At 43.5% G+C, this 16,370-nt stretch overlaps 1 pseudogene; it reads right to left on the bottom strand.

The window, feature by feature from the left end:
• Positions 1 to 16,370, bottom strand: part of LOC139538247 (titin-like) — a 190,420-nt pseudogene continuing 174,050 nt past the window's right edge.

Below are 16,370 nucleotides of genomic sequence, written 5' to 3'. Positions count from 1 at the left end.
TTTTAGTGCTGATATCATGCTTTATTAAATCAAGGGGAGGTTGCATTTAATTCTACAATTCTAATTTAAATCAAACGAAAGTGCAGGGCAGAACAGTTAATACATTTGGTTTTCTTTTAATTTTAACACAGCAGGTGTTGTCGCTGTGGTACACTTGCTTGATGTTTGCCCTAACACCTGACAAGGTGAAATTCTAAAGCTAACACACAAAAGTAACGCACTCAAACAAACCTCCAAAAGATGGCTCTGATTCTGCAAAAAAAAAGTGCCTGATGGACTTTCAATTGTTAATGGCCAGGTTGATATTGTTCAGAAAATCTATCAAGCAGTCATTTGCCAGAAACAGAGCACACAAAAAAACATTTCAGCTCAAGTGCAGGCCACTCGCACGTTGAACATGTCATTAAAATGGTGGTTATGACATAGTCAGTTCAAAACACAAGACCTAGTTGTGCTACTTACATGAGGGTTTATGCAAACAGCACTCAGGGTCTTATGATCATGTTACAATTCATAGGAGTATGATAATAACACTGCAGGTAATAACATACAGTGTCAAACATCTCGTCTCTCTGATTTAGTATAAACTTCAACAGGGAGCCTCTCTACCTGTTGAGGAAATCTTAAGACTTCAACTTTTTGTTGAGGCACATAGTTTAGTTTCAGGTTTAACAGGGTATTCGTTTCATGCGAAACTTTCTCCTTTTAAACATTTCAGTTCCATTTGTTTTAGTTAATATTGTCATAAATAACAATTCATACATTTTCCATAACCGTTAAGTTCGGCTATATACATTATGTACATGTCACAGAAAAATGGATCAAAAATCCTAAGTCATAATTATCCAATATGGCACATTTTATAACAACTTTAGACTTTAGTCTAGTTTGGCATAAATTAATGTCATGTTTGGTATAAAAATAGTTCATATTTACAATAACAGAAATCCAGGTCTTTATCAAGTAAGATTATTTTTTGTTAAATTAATAAATAAAAAGCATTGAAGTTGGGAAAGGGGATGATATAAATATTTTGACCGTTTTTTTTTATGATCGAATGCTTACAGTTACTGTTGCAGTGTCAGATCCAAAGTCATTGTACAGTTTGAGGGTGTACACTCCAGCATCCTCCTCTTTCACACTGGTGATGATGAGTGTAGTTAGGTCCTCTGAGGTCTCGATATGGAACCTACCGCCATGCTCCTCACCAGGCAGGGTTTTTCCACTGCGGGACCATTCGATGTTAGGTGTGGGCTCTCCGGAGAAAGCACAGGCTACGGTGAGCACCTTCCCAAGTTCAATGGTTATATCCTCTGGGAGAGCTTCAATTGTTGGTGCACCTGTTGCACCTTTTAGAGAAAACACAAAAAAATACTTAGACAACTACATCACTGCAAATATGGGTAATATTTTACTTAAAGGGGCAATCCGAAGTTGAAACAATTAAAATGTTCCCTTGTTTCGGTAAAAAGCTGGATGGAGATGGGATGGAGAAATTTAACCACTCTCAAATTCATAGACAGTGATATGGATGCAAGGACTGACCATCCATGATATCAAAATTATATTTTTAACCATATTTTATAGTGATATAGTTTGGATTCTGGTGAGTTATGACAGTTGAACTAAGCTCATGAGGCATTTATTAGTTATATTCTTCAAGAATCAATTGGTACATATCATTAATTTATAAGTCCAAAACTGTATGTAGCAGCTTTGCAGCATTGCTTGTTTAAAGCCTGAAGGTATAATGCACTATGATGAGGCTTTAATGCATTGTAAGACTTGTATGTCATAAGCATGTATGAGATACTCACCTAGCATACCCTGTGCAATGGATCTCATGGAGGACCCCTCCAGGTGAGAGTGACTCATCATTTCAGTCATACTGCTGGAGCTCATGGTATGGGAAGATGTCATAGAAGACATGCTAGCTAGAGACATGGTTTCCATCTGCATTTCAGCAGCCATGGCAGCCATGCTAGACATACTGGCCATACTGGAGCTGCTGAAAGAGGTCTCCTGATGCATAGAAGAAGAAGCCATGTGGGCTGATTGGGAAGAGAAGCTTTCTTGCATGCTACTAAGAGCAGCACTCTCCCCCATCATCATCATCTGAGCTCCTCCGTGGATTTCTTTCTTAACGACCTGTTCTGAACTTGTATGGGAAGCCATAGCCATAGTTGCCTCTTTTTGACTCATTGTTACTTGTTTGGTTTTCACTGAAATAGACGAAAAGAGACAAGGAACCACTAGAAACATGCATGGACAAACTTGTATAGAATTGGTACAGAATTGAGTTTAATCAAAATACTTTTTTATGGCAGAACTTACCTTTCATGGCCATGTGTTGCTGCACATAAGCTGTGACTTTAGTGTAGATGGATTGGAACACTTGGCCGACAAATGAGAATGAAGATTTAGCAGAGACTCCTCCTTCTGCGATGAGCTCACAAGAGTATTCTCCCTGGTCCTTCTCAGAGAGGTCATTGATAATGAGGGAACAATGTCCATCCACAGACATGTGGAACTCATAGTGACTGCTCTGTGTCAGTTTCACTCCATTCCTGTACCACACAACTTCTCTCACGCTGCTTTCAGATACACAGGACATTCTCACTTTGTCTTTTGAGTTTTCTGCTGTGAGTTGGTGGACAATCTTTGGAGCTTTAGGAGTTGAGGATTTCACAGTTAGTGGAGATTTGATTCTCTTAGGTGAAGTGATTGGTTCAGGAGACTTGACTTGGGGAGGTGACTTCACTCCTTTTGGTTCAGGAGACTTGACTTGGGGAGGTGACTTCACTCCTTTTGGTTCAGGAGACTTGACTTGGGGAGGTGATCTCACTCCTTTTGGTTCAGGAGACTTGGCTGGGGGAGGGGACTTCACCCTTGGAGGTGAGACAACTGGTTCAGGAGACTTGACTCTGGGAGGTGATTTTACTCCCTTTGGCGACATGATTGGCTCAGGAGACTTGACTTGGGGAGGGGACTTCACCCTTGGAGGCGATACAACTGGTTCAGGAGACTTGACTCTGGGAGGTGATTTCACTCTCTTTGGCGACATGACTGGCTCAGGAGACTTGACTGGGGGAGGGGACTTCACCCTTGGAGGCGAAGTAATTGGTTCAGGAGACTTGATTGATGGGGTTGGCGACTTCCCCCTAGCGGGTGACATGATTGGTTCAGGAGACTTGATTGATGAGGTAGGGGTTGGGGGAACACTGGGAGGTGAAGCTACTCGTTCAGGAGACTTGAATCCAGGCTCTGGTGACTTCACTGAGACAACAACCTCCTCTTCAACAATTGCTCTGAAAATGGTCAGGCTAAACTGAGTCTCTTGTCTGCCCTCAGCATTCTCAACCACCAGTGTGTAGCTTCCTTCATCAGAAGATTGGACAGAGGAAATTTCAAAGGTAGACTTGTACTGCGTGGTTGACACCATACGATGATGAGAAGATACAACGACTTGTCCCTCATGCATCCATGTAACACTTGGTGCTGGTTCGCCATCAATGTCGCAAGTGAATCGAGCAGTCTCTCCCTCAATAACTGTTACAGACTGTGGTTTAGTTATTATTCTGGCTGCCAGAGTCGACTTGACTTTATGAACAGTCACTTGCTCAACTTCTGACTCCTCCATAGCTCTAATTTTTGTTTCAGATGAAGCATATGTTTCTGAAGATGCGTATCTTTCAGACGATGCATGTCTTTCACCCAACAAGTATCTTTCAGTCAATCCAAACTTTCCAGAAGATGCTGATGATAAGGATGCTGCAGATGATAAGTATTCAGTTGATGCATACTTAGCGGATGCAGCATATTTTTCAGATGCAGATACAAATCGTTCAGATGTATCATATCTTTCATATGTTTCACGTGTTTCAGTTAACTTTGATTTACTTTCCTTCACCTCCATGTGTGTTGATGAGGAGGAAGCTGCCTTGAAGGATGATATGTGGTAATGGTCTGTCTTTGTGATATCAGGAACAAATGGTTGTGGAGCCTCCTCATCTTTACGACGTGATGTATATGTGGAGAATTCACCTTCAGAAACATCAAGGATACCATAGTCGGACGCTTCTCCCTTTGAGTTTGAGCAAACAACACGGTACGTGCCACTGTCCTCTGCCTGACAATCACAGATCTGTATAGACAGCACTCCACTCATGTTTGTGAAGCGGAACTTCTCACTTTGTTGAATCAGTTGTCCATTGTGGAACCACTGGATCTCAGCCTCAGGCTTCGCTTGGACATTCAGAGTGAACTTTGTATTCTGACCACATGGGACGCGATGGGAACGCATTCTCACGGTCACACGTGGGGCGTGGTCGAGGCTGAAGGGTGTTTGGGTCACTGTCTGGTACTTGCGCTCAGATTTCAGTGCAGCCTTTCTTGACTCGTATCTGGACATGATGTCGAATCTGGCTGACCTCTCAAATCTTGAGGATGAGCGGGAGGATCTCTCAGCTGAAGCTGGGGGGCTGGGGGAGTGTGGACGCGTCCTCTCAGGGGTGGGTGATCTCCTTTCCACAATCTCCTCTGGCTCTAGAGGACATGGGCGAGGAGCTCTTATCAGCTCAGAAACAGGGCGCATCAGCTCAATGTATGTAGGAGACAGTGATCTTCTCCTCCTCATGAACTGTGAAACTTCTGTTCTCTTGACCTTGTGCTCGGTTACTTGTGATACTTCTCTTCTTGCAACATGTTTCTTAGCTTCATGACGCATAGCAGATAACTCGAAACGGACAGGGCTGCTTTGTGGGGAGGCAGAGAAGCCAAGTTCAAGCTCCTCGTCAAGTTGGAGCCTTTCCTCCTCAGCTTTCTTCATTGAGAGGTAATCATCAATGGGCTGCAGAAGCTCTTCATCGCTCATATCACCCAGGGAGCGTCTTCTTGATCTGAAGGATGCTTCTGATCCAGGAGAAGGTGACCGTCTTGCTGGTCTTACTGTTTCCAAGTCATCTTGTGTGAGCTTTGGAATACGCCATCTAGGCCTATACTGGTCAGTAATTCTAGGAAGGGGCATTACATAGAATTGCTCCCACCTGGAGAGACGAATGCGTTTCTGTCTCTTCTGTACAATCTTCTCCATCCGCTCAGGCATTTCGTACTGATCTCTGAGTTTCTTGTACCACTTCATGTCAGACAAAGGTACAAAGTGTTTAATCAACAGGTCTTCATCCAGAGCACTTGCATCATGGACACGTGGCTCAGGAATTTTATATGGCATGCAAAGTTTCCTTTCCTCGATCTTTACGAATGGTTTTTCTTCTGTGATATCAAATTCACCCTCGCAGTGTTTGGTGCTCACTCCTGGCTTGTATATGTCTGCAGCGTGTTTCAAAGCCTCTTGAGCCGCTTGGTTGAATCCAGTAACTTCAGTGGTGGAAAGGCTTTGTGCCATTTTCAGTGTCTTGTCAATTTGTTGTTGAACATAATTCTGTTGTTCCGCCTCACTCTTATATACTCTTCTTTTATATGTAATGCGGTCCACCTTCAGTGTGGCCTGGCAACACACTGATCCAACACAGTTTGTTGCTGTAACTTTGTAAAGACCTGAATCCTCAACAAGAGTTTCTCTGACATGCAGAACGTGATAGTCTACATCCTCTTGGACAACTGCGATTTGTTGGTTGAATTCCAATGGCCTGCCATCCTTCTCCCACTTCAGGGTTGGTGCAGGTGTTCCAGAGACCCTCAAGTCAAAACGGACACTATGGCCCTCTACACACTCCACGTTAGCCAACAGCCGTTTGAACATTGGCCTCATGGTGTCTTCACTAACAGGGTGAGGTGTCACTGTCAGACGTGCGGTGCAACTATCTTCACCAAACTTGTTGTGGGCCATAACAGTATATTCAGCATCGTCATCAAGTTCAAGATTGTGGATCATCAATTGATAAAGACCCTTGTCACTAATGAAAGTGTACTTCTTATCATCTCGTTTGATTTTCTGTCCAGCCTTCAACCATGTTACTGTTGGCTCTGGATGCACTGTTATGGTTACACCGAAACGAACATCTTCACCAATGTAAGCAGTGCGGTTGTACAGAGGCAGAGTGAACTCTGGTGGTCTTTGCATAAGTCTTTGCTTATCAAGCTTTCTCTTCTTTGTGAGTGAGCGTCCGATAAAGTGTTCACGATAGCATCTCACAGTTTCAACGAAGAGTTCTCCATAGGTGCTGTCTTCACCATCCTGACTGACAACTTTGCATCTGTAGACACCATCATCAGATGCTTCAATTTCCTTGACGTAGATGCTAGCAACTCCATTGAAGTAGCTGATTTCATATTTGTGACTTGCTGTTAACTGGCGGGTGCCAAAGTACCAAATTGCTTTTGTGGTTTCGTCGTAGTTTTCAATGTTGCAAACAAATCTGACATGCCCACCTTCCTCTGAAGATCCATGCATGACTGGACCGGCTCTCAGACCTTCTACAGGGTACGCAATCTTGACTTTGCCAACTGCATAACCTCTGTAATTCCTGAATCCACCACCAAAAGCAACACGCGCTGCTGAGACGATTGTCTCTCTGTCTTTCTTCACCAACGTCTGGTAGTATCTTCTGTGTCTCAATGTTTTGATAGTCTTTGTGCTGAGGTGTTCCAGCTTCAACCTAAGCCAAGGATGTTCCAAAGCTTCATGAGCAGTCATACGTTTCTTCAGGTCTTTACACAGAAGTCTGTCACAGAAGTCCATACCTTCGATGCTGGTCTCTTTGAAGGCCTCACTGTCAAATATGTATTCTGCATTTGAGATATTTTCAATAATTTTTGTGGTTGATTCTGCTGCAAAGGGGTTAAGTCCACTGAGGAGCACATACGTTAACACACCAACTGACCACATGTCAGTTGCAGTGCTGACAAGACCATGGCGGTGGACTTCAGGTGCACAGTACTCTGGTGCAGTGAAATTGATTCTGATATTTTCTCCAGGAGTCAGTAATCTAGCCTGGCCTGTTTCAATAATTTTGATGTTTGTGCTCTTTCTTGTGGTGTAGACAATGTTGTCAGGTTTGATTTCAAAATGAGCATAGTTGAGTTTGTGCAAGAACTTCAGAGCTGAGCACACCTGTCTCAGGTACCTAACAATCTCCAGTTCTGAGAGCTCAAAGTTGCCTGTGCCAAGTCGTTCAAAGATGTCCACGCCTGAGATAAACTCGTAGATCAAGACCATTTCTTCCAAACTGTCAAAGGACTCGTGTAGGTACATGAAGTTCTTGTGTTTAGCAAGATTGAGTGTCTCAATTTCCCTAGCAACCAGCTCCTGATCAGTACCTTTAATTTTGATAAACTTGGCCATGAATGTCTTCTTGGACTTGTTTTCAACACAGCGATGAACAACGCCAAACGTTCCGGCACGTGCCAGCTCTTCAGATATTGTGTACTGGGCAGCCACCATCTTGATCTTTGATGAATGTGGAGCCTCTTCTTTGGTGACTTCTCTAGCTTCATCAACTTCTTCATCGTAGTTTCTGATAACAGATTTATCCTCTATTGTTGTAACAGGCTCAGTTGGTTCAGAATGATCGCTCAGACCAAACTGGTTCTCCGCAATGACACGGAACTGGTACTTTGTCTTGCCAAACAGAGCGATCATGGTGTATTTAGGCTCGTTGGTTTTACCAGCACGGATCCACCTGTCACCTGATGTGGGGCACTTCTGGATAATGTAGTTGATGATAGGGCTTCCACCATCTTTTTCAGGAGGACTCCAGGTTAGAGTGATGGAATCTCTAGTGATTTCACTGACTTTAATGCCCTTAGGAGGATCTGGTACATCTGCCACGGCAACTTCAATGGTCTGTTTGTCAACTCCGAATCTGTTCTTGGCAGTGATTACATAGTAACCTGTATCCTTCTTCTGAACTCCTTTAGGAAAGACGAGTGAAGTAAATGATCTTGTGACAATCACTTGAGTGTGGGCAGATGATCCCATGATCTCTGGTCCCTTCTGCCATTGGATTTGAGGGTCGGGTTTGCCACTGATTGGAATCTTAATGGTAACCACTTCACCCTTGACAGCATGGACTGCCCCCATGCCTTGCAGTTCTAGAGGTAGGTGGATCTTGGCAGGAACTGGAGTAGACAGAAGATAAAGAATATAAATTATTTGAGTAGATAAATTCTTAACAAATGCAAATAAAATGCAAACTGACCTACATTTGTTCTGAAATGTAAGGGATTTCAAACTTTTTAAAATAAAAATATGTATGTTTAACACAACATTTCCTCTTTTCAACAGCCTATCAATTTTCTTTTACCTTCAACAGTCAGATTCACTGTTGTAGAGATAGATCCTCCTTGGTTTGTTGCCCTGACTTGATAGACAGCTGTGTCACTGTCCTCAGCATCAGCAATAATAAGTTGGTAATAGCCTCCCTTGAATTCTTGCAATTTGATTTTGATTCCATCTGAAACAATTTCTTTGCCATTCTTGTACCATTTCACGGCAGGGATGGGATGTCCAACAATTTTGGTGACAAATGTAGCATTGGATTTAAACTTCACAATCATGTCTGGTCTCATTTCTTCTCTGAAGACAGGAGGTTTCATTGTGAGACCTGATTTGGGAATGATGGCCTCTGACACTTCACTCCAATCACTCTCACCACCCATGTTTTCACATTTCACACGGAACTCATACTCAAAGCCCTCAAGAAGGCCTTTTACAGAGAAATGTGTCTCGTGGATTTCATTGGATGTACAAGCAATCCATTTGTTCTGTTTCTTCTCTCGTTTATCCAGGAAATAGTTCTTTATCTTTGCACCTCCATCGTCTTTTGGTGGTTTCCAGAACACTAGACAAGAAACCTTGGTCACTTCTGTGACAACAGGCTGCATGGGAATTCCAGGTTTTTCTGAGGAACAAACAATGAGATCGATCTTATAGAAGTGCATTATTCTCTTAATCGTTACAGTAAACATGATCTATTTGCTATATTTATCACTGTCAGCAAGAAAACTTACCGAATGGGCTCTTGATAATGAGAACACTTGGAACCTCAAGTGCCTCACTGACTCCATATTGGTTCTGAGCAGAAACACGGAAGTAGTATCCAGCACTTTCAATCAGATTTGGAATCCTGCAAGTGTTTCCTGAGACTGACGATGACACCAGATGCCACTGCTCGCCTTCCTTTGCTTCTCGTTTCTCCACAATGTAATTGGTGATCATTGATCCACCGTCATCCTTCGGTGGTTTCCAGCTGATGATCACTGCGCTCTTCAACACAGCATCAACAACAATAGGCCCCTCGGGTTTGGTAGGTTTATCTGAAAACAAAGCAAAAAAATTGGTTCAGTTTATAAAATTACCAATGATATTATCGCAATAATAGTTGTGGAAAAAAACTGTTACCTTGAATTTCAACCTTGAGTGTGGTTTCAACAGTTCCAAATTTGTTGGTCAATTGCACCTTGTATCTTCCAGCGTTTGTCTTGCGCTGTACATTCCTTACAACCAGATGAGTGTAACTCTCAGTGTTTTCAATGATCACGTTTTCAGAAGAGTTGAGAGGCTTCTTTGCATAGAACCACATGATTTGAGGAATTGGACGGCCAATGTAGACAACATGGAGACGAAGACTTGTTCCACACCCTGCAGTGTATTTCTCCTTCAATGGGAATCCAGGGTGGAAAGCAGGTGCAGCCTGCAAGCGCATCTTGCCGCTGGACTCTGTTTCACCGGCTTCATTGACAGCTCTGCAAGTGTACATGCCCTCATCTTCCTGTTCATCTGTGGCCACTGTCAGTGAATGGTTGCGACCATCAGAACTCATCTTGTACTTGCGGCTCTGGATCAGCTCTTTGCCATATCTGTACCATCTGATTTCAGGAAGGGGACGTCCAATAATCTGGCATGTCAGAGTTCCTGATTCACCAAGTTTTGCAATGACATCTGCCATGTCTTCCTTGAGACTAGGAGCCTCTCCCACTGTTGAAATATAATCAGAGAATTAACATTATTTCAAGTGAAAAGCAATGATGCATTGCACTGATGTATATAATGTAAGGTTCTTACAGTATCTTATGATAATTGACAATTAAAATATTACACCAACGTACAGCTCAGTTTAGTCTTGATGCCCATGGCGGTCCTGCGAGGTCTACTCATTCCGGTTTCATTTTCTGCAAGGATTCTGAACTCGTACTCTGTAGCCTCCATCAGACCACCCATGGTGAACTGTCTGTCCTTGGAACGCTCCTTGTTGCATTTCTTCCAGGCACTTTCTCCTGCCTGTCTAAACTCAATCCAGTAACCCAGGATCTCTTTGCCACCATCACATTCTGGCCGCAGCCAGTGAATAGTGATAAAGTCTTTGGCAACGGAGATGATATCAATCTCACCTGGTTGACCGGGTTTGTCTATCCAAAGAGAGAGTTAACAATGAAATTGCAATCATTCATCTTTTAAAGTACTGTAATATTTATATTATTTCTATATATTATTAAATGTATAATATAAAGACCTATTATATACTTACCAAATGGATCTTTGCATATAACATTTTCAGATACTGGTCCAGGTTCACTCTGACCAATGTCGTTTTGTGCCACGACACGGAACAGGTATTCAGCATCAGGGATGAGTCCAGTGAGACTGTACATTGTAGTGGTGATGTGTGTCTTGTTGTGACACACCCACTTCTCTGTGGACACCTCTCTCCTCTCAACGTAATATCCTGAAATGCGGGCGCCACCATCATCCTTTGGTCTGCCCCAAGATAGAGCAACAGTGCTCTTTGTGACATCCATAACTTCTGGTGGGTTGATTGGAGGTTCTGGAGGAGCTGTTGTATACAAAAAATAATTGCATACTTGTAAATAGAAGAAGTGAGGAATGATAACTAACATAATAACACATTTCACATTTGCAGAAAAATAATTATGAATATAAAAAAATACTTACACAGGGGTGTCTTTGGAGTGACACATTCATCTGATTTGAGAGATCTGCTCACACCAAATTGGTTTTCAGCAGTGATCTTGAAGTGGTATTCAACATTCTCCTTCAGCCCCTTGACCACCAGAGCTGTGTCCACCACTCTTGAGTCTACAGTGTACCATGCTACCTTTGATACCTCACGCCTTTCAACGATGTAACCCAGGATATCAGAGCCACCGTCTTGAGAGGGAGGTCTCCAGCTGACTCTTACGGAGCGAGCCTGGATATCATCAAACTCAAGAGGACCTTCCGGTGCGTCTGGACGTCCAATCACTTTAACATTGATGTAGACAGCCTTCCTGCCACATTTGTTCTCCAGCACCAGGTCATATGTTCCGGTGTCGTCTCTGTGGGCTTCTTTGATCACAAGTTCAGTGATATCCTCATTGGTGGCGATCATAGCTCGGTGAGAGACATCTCGGCCTTCCTTTGTCCACTTGCAGATAGGGACTGGTTTACCCTTGATTGGCACAGACAGCCTGATGACTCCTCCTTGTCTGACCACATAGCCTTCCTCGTATTTGGGGTCCAGTTCATAATCAGGATGGTCTGAAATGAATCATACAGACATCGTTAGGTTAGTTCACATTTGACGCAAGTTTCAAAAGCAAAATACAAAATACAGCTCTTCATGGCACTCTAAACATATATTTAATCTCTCACCAAGCATTTCTATAACCTTGACGATTCCTGGGATCTCAACTGGCTCTCCGGGTCCACCAGCGTTGCAGGCCATCACACGGAACTTGTACTCAGCTCCCTGAGGCATGTGTGTCAGAGTGTATTCACAGATTTTTATGGGTGTCGTGTTGCACATGGTCCATTCCACCTGGTCCACCTTCTGCATCTCAATCAGGTAACCAGTGACGACGGACCCACCCTCTTCCTCAGGAGGACTCCAAGCCAGAGACACAGAAGTTCTGGTGGTGTCTGTAACCATGGGGAACTGTGGTGTGCTAGGAGGCTCTGTTTAGATAAAGACAACAAATAGAATAGTTGTGGTTATGCATTCATCTTTGAAAATGGGTGCTAAGTTCCAGGGGAATTGACCCATAGATCATTGAGTTGAATTACACATTGGAAAATAGTAAAAAATAATAATTACATAATTTACTGCCTATTCCAATGTTGGGCATGACAAACAAGGTAGAGGATTACAGATACATACCAATGGGATCCATGGCGATAGCTGGTTTAGATGCCATACTGGGTTTGCTCGAGCCTCTTGAGTTCAGGGCGATCACGCGGAACTCATACTCATTGCCTTCGCACAGACCAGATGATCTGTATCTGGTCATGGTGACTGGGTTCTTAACGATGCTCATCCACCTTTCAGATCTGACCTCTTTGCGCTCAATTATGTATCCAGACACCTGGGACCCTCCATCTTCTTCTGGTGACTGCCATGTGATGGTCATTCCTTCATGAGTCACATCCAGTACATCAGGTCTGTTTGGTGCACTGGGTACGGCTGTGGAGAGATTAGAGATTTCACATTAGATCAGTTACGCCCACCATCATCTCGTTCCTTTAACTTCATCAAAACTGGGCCTCCCGAGTGGCGTAACGGTCTAAGGCACTGCATCGCAGTGCTAGAGGCGTCACTACAGACCCGGGTTCAATCCCAGGCTGTGTCACATGGAGACCCATTTGCACTGCCATGAGGCAGTGCAAAATTGTCCGGGTTAGGGGAGGGTTTGGCCGGCTGTGTGACTGCTATGGGTTTGTAGTGACTGCTATGCCACTCGTGCTCTAGTGACTCCTTGTGGTGGGCCGGGCACATGCATGCTGATTTCGTTCGCCAGTTGTACGATGTTTCCTCTGACACATTGGTGCGGCTGGCTACCTGGTTAAGCAAGCAATGTGTTAAGAAGCAGTGTGGCTTGGCAGGGTCGTGTTTCGGAAGATGCATGGCTCTCGAACTTCGCCTCTCCCGAGTCCGTACGGGAGTTGCAGAGATGGGACAAGACTGTAACTACCAATTGGATATCACGAAAAAGGGGTAAAAATAAAAACTTCATCAAAACTAAGTCCACAAATTTGGGCACTTTTCTCACTGTTTTGGTGTTTAAATCATAGTGTCAAAAGGTGGAATTTTATGTGTTTTATGATTTATGATGACTTACTCTTGAGACTCTTGCATTCAACAACTTCAGACTGCAAGAATCCTCCAATGCCGAAGCGGTTGGTTGCAGCCACACGGAACACGTACTCAGTTCCCTCAGACAATCTGGTGAACTTGAATGTGGGTCTTGTGACAGATTCGGACACTGGTAGCCATCCGGGGCGGTGAGCGTCACGCTGCTCAACAACATAGCCACTGACGTTGGCACCGCCATCCTTCTCTGGTGGCTCCCAGCTGACCGTTACCGATGTGGCATCAACAGCATCAACTGTGATTGGTCCAATAGGTATTCCAGGTTTATCTAGATAGAAATAAGCAGACAGTTAGTACTTCGAATTTTCCAATACATGACACAGTAACAAAAACATAAGAACGCACAAACACAAGTATGGAAGCTTACCAAGAACACACACTTACCAAGAATGATAACTTTGAGTATCTCTGTTGCAGTTCCAATGGAATTCTTCACTTGAAGAGTGTAGCTACCAGTGTCATCAATGGTTGTCTCACGCACAGTTAGTTTGGTGTATTTTCCATTAGACTCAATCTTAACGCGGTCAAGACTATCCTTCATCTTAGCACCATTGAAGGACCAGCTGCAAACTGGAGCAGGTTGGGCTTTTATAGGAATATTGATGTTGATTGGTTTGCCGGCTGGCACATGGACAATCTTCTGTGGAATGCCGGTCAGATCAATATAGGGCGCCACTGTAAAAGGAAAGATTGTTTTTGAAAATTAGAACATCTCGAAGATGTATCAAACCTTTCATATTTTAAATAGATTAACTGCCATGTGTATCAGATAAGATTCAGAATATAACATACGTAGTTGTTCCTGAATGACCACAGATCCTGTAATCTCCCTAGGCTCGCTGACTCCTCTGCTGTTTGTAGCTCTGATTCTGAAGAGATAAGTCTCCTTCTCAGTCAGACCAGTGACGGAATGCTGGGACATGGACTGTTTAACGGTGGCCACTGCACTCCATCTGTCTGATCCAACGATGTTAGCTTCAATGACGTAGCCCGTCAGTCTGCTTCCACCATCGTGAAGAGGTCTTTCCCAGTTCAGGATTGCTGAGGTCTTGCCGATATCCACAATGTGCAGATCCTGAGGAAGGCTGGGAACTTCACAGACCAACACTGATTCAGGGATTTCACATGGTTCTCCTACACCGTATATGTTCTCTGGTAACACTCTGAAGAAGTAGTGTACTGATTCCTCCAGGCCAGTGATTCTGAACAAGGTCTTCCTGCATTCTGTTGTAACTGTCTTGTAGGATTTCATTGAAGCTTCACGTTTCTCAATGATGTAGTTGTTCACAGGGGCTCCACCATCAATACTTGGTACATCCCATGTGATAACAACAGACTCCTTTGTGTAGTCTTTGACTCTAACTGAACCGGGTGGTCCAGGAGTGTCTGGAAAATACAAAGGATTAACTGATTGTTCACAGCACAGAGATCATATAATTCACTTTTCTTTAAATAATGATATGGTTTACAGATAGTTCTTAATCATTTAACCATCTTAAGTATAACAACGTAACCGCATAACATACCATAAACTTTGACGAGAATGGTTGCTGACTTCTTGCCAGATGGATTTTCAGCCTCAATGGTGTATTTGCCAGAATCGTAACGATGGACCTTCTCAACGATCAGCTGAGTGTAACTGTCAGTTGTATCAATGAACCCACGGCTCTGCAGGTCAATGCCAGGTTTCCTCCAGGTCAATACTGGTGCAGGTCTTCCAGTCACATTGACAAACAGCCTCAGAGTGTTACCAGCTCTCAGACACACAGTCTTCTTCAGATCATCAGGAAGATCAAGATCAGGGATTGCTGTTGGGACCAAAATGACAGCATGTTAACAACATATGTATAAAAACTGTAAAAGTGTAAAAGAGTGGCTGGGATTCAATTTAGACATTGGTATAAACGGCAGTTGTACCAAGTTACCATTTACATTACTAATGCTGCCATTGGGAAGCATTGACAGTAAAAGCATAAAAACAAACTTACAAAGTTTCTCAACAGGCTCAATTTCCACACTTGGTTCGCTGAATTCCCCAGTGCCATTACTATTGACTCCTGCGACGCGGAAGCTGTACTTCTTGTTGCTTTGAAGTCCAGCGGCAACAAACAAATTGGTCTTCAGAGTCTTCTGAGTGGCCCTGTACCACTGCTCGGTTCCTTCCTCAAGCACCTCCACCACGTAGCCAACAACATCAGCACCACCATCATACATTGGTCTGGTCCATTGCAAGCTAATGCTATGCTTGGTGGAATCTATCACACGTGGAATTGAAGGAGGGGCTGGAGTGTCTGGAATCGGTAAAGACAAAATACAGTTTGGGTTATTCAACAGCAGTAGTTTTTCAGTGTTTCAAAAGTCAACCATAAGTCAACTTTTAGAAACAAAAACGGTAAGATTATAAAGATGGACCTCATCTGTATAACAAAGGGGTATGGTTACTAAAATCTAAGACAATGACTGTTTGATCACTTACATGTTGGCTCTCTACAGTAGGCATACTGAGAGGCTTCACTGGGCTGGCTGTTTCCAGCTGTGTTCACGGCTGTAACACGGAACTGGTAATCACTGCCTTCCAGCAGACCAGAGATCTTCAGGCGGATGTCGTAGATGGTAAAGGTCTTATTGACCCTGGTCCATCTGGAGCTGCTCTTTTCACGTTTGTCCACCAGGTAATTCTTGATCTCACTTCCACCATCACTCTCAGGTTTCATCCATTCAAGGATGACGTGCTCTTTTCCTACAGCCGTGACTTCTGGTGCTCCAGGTTGTGATGGGATAGCTGCAATGATATAGGAAAATAAATAATGTTTAATAAGTGTTTGCTTTAGAATCAGACTAAAATTGTTTTGAATCTACTAAAATGAGATGGCCACTGGATGCACACTTACTGTATGCATTTCTGGCGATGACAGGCTCGGACTCCAAGGGCACACCAGGTCCGAACTTGTTGACTCCTCTGGCACGGAAGACGTACTCGTTGTTCTTAATCAGTTTGGAGCTGACACAAGACAGAGTCTTGCACTCAGTCTCCATGATTACCCAGTTGAGTCTGCTGGTCTCACGCCTATCAACAATGTAATGAGTAACCAGATCTCCACCATCCTCCAGAGGGATCTTCCAAGACACAGTGCACTTCTCCTCTGTCACCCTGGTGATTGTGATCTTGTCCTCAGGAGGCCCTGGTGTATCTGGAAATACAGAGTGAAACATACAAATGTGTTATTATGGTAATAGTCAGTGTAAGAAAACATTTTGTTGAAC

This window comes from Salvelinus alpinus, chromosome 14 (genome assembly GCF_045679555.1).
Source record: "Salvelinus alpinus chromosome 14, SLU_Salpinus.1, whole genome shotgun sequence".
Lineage (NCBI taxonomy): Eukaryota > Metazoa > Chordata > Actinopteri > Salmoniformes > Salmonidae > Salvelinus > Salvelinus alpinus.
This window is presented reverse-complemented; position numbering and strand designations above follow the sequence as displayed.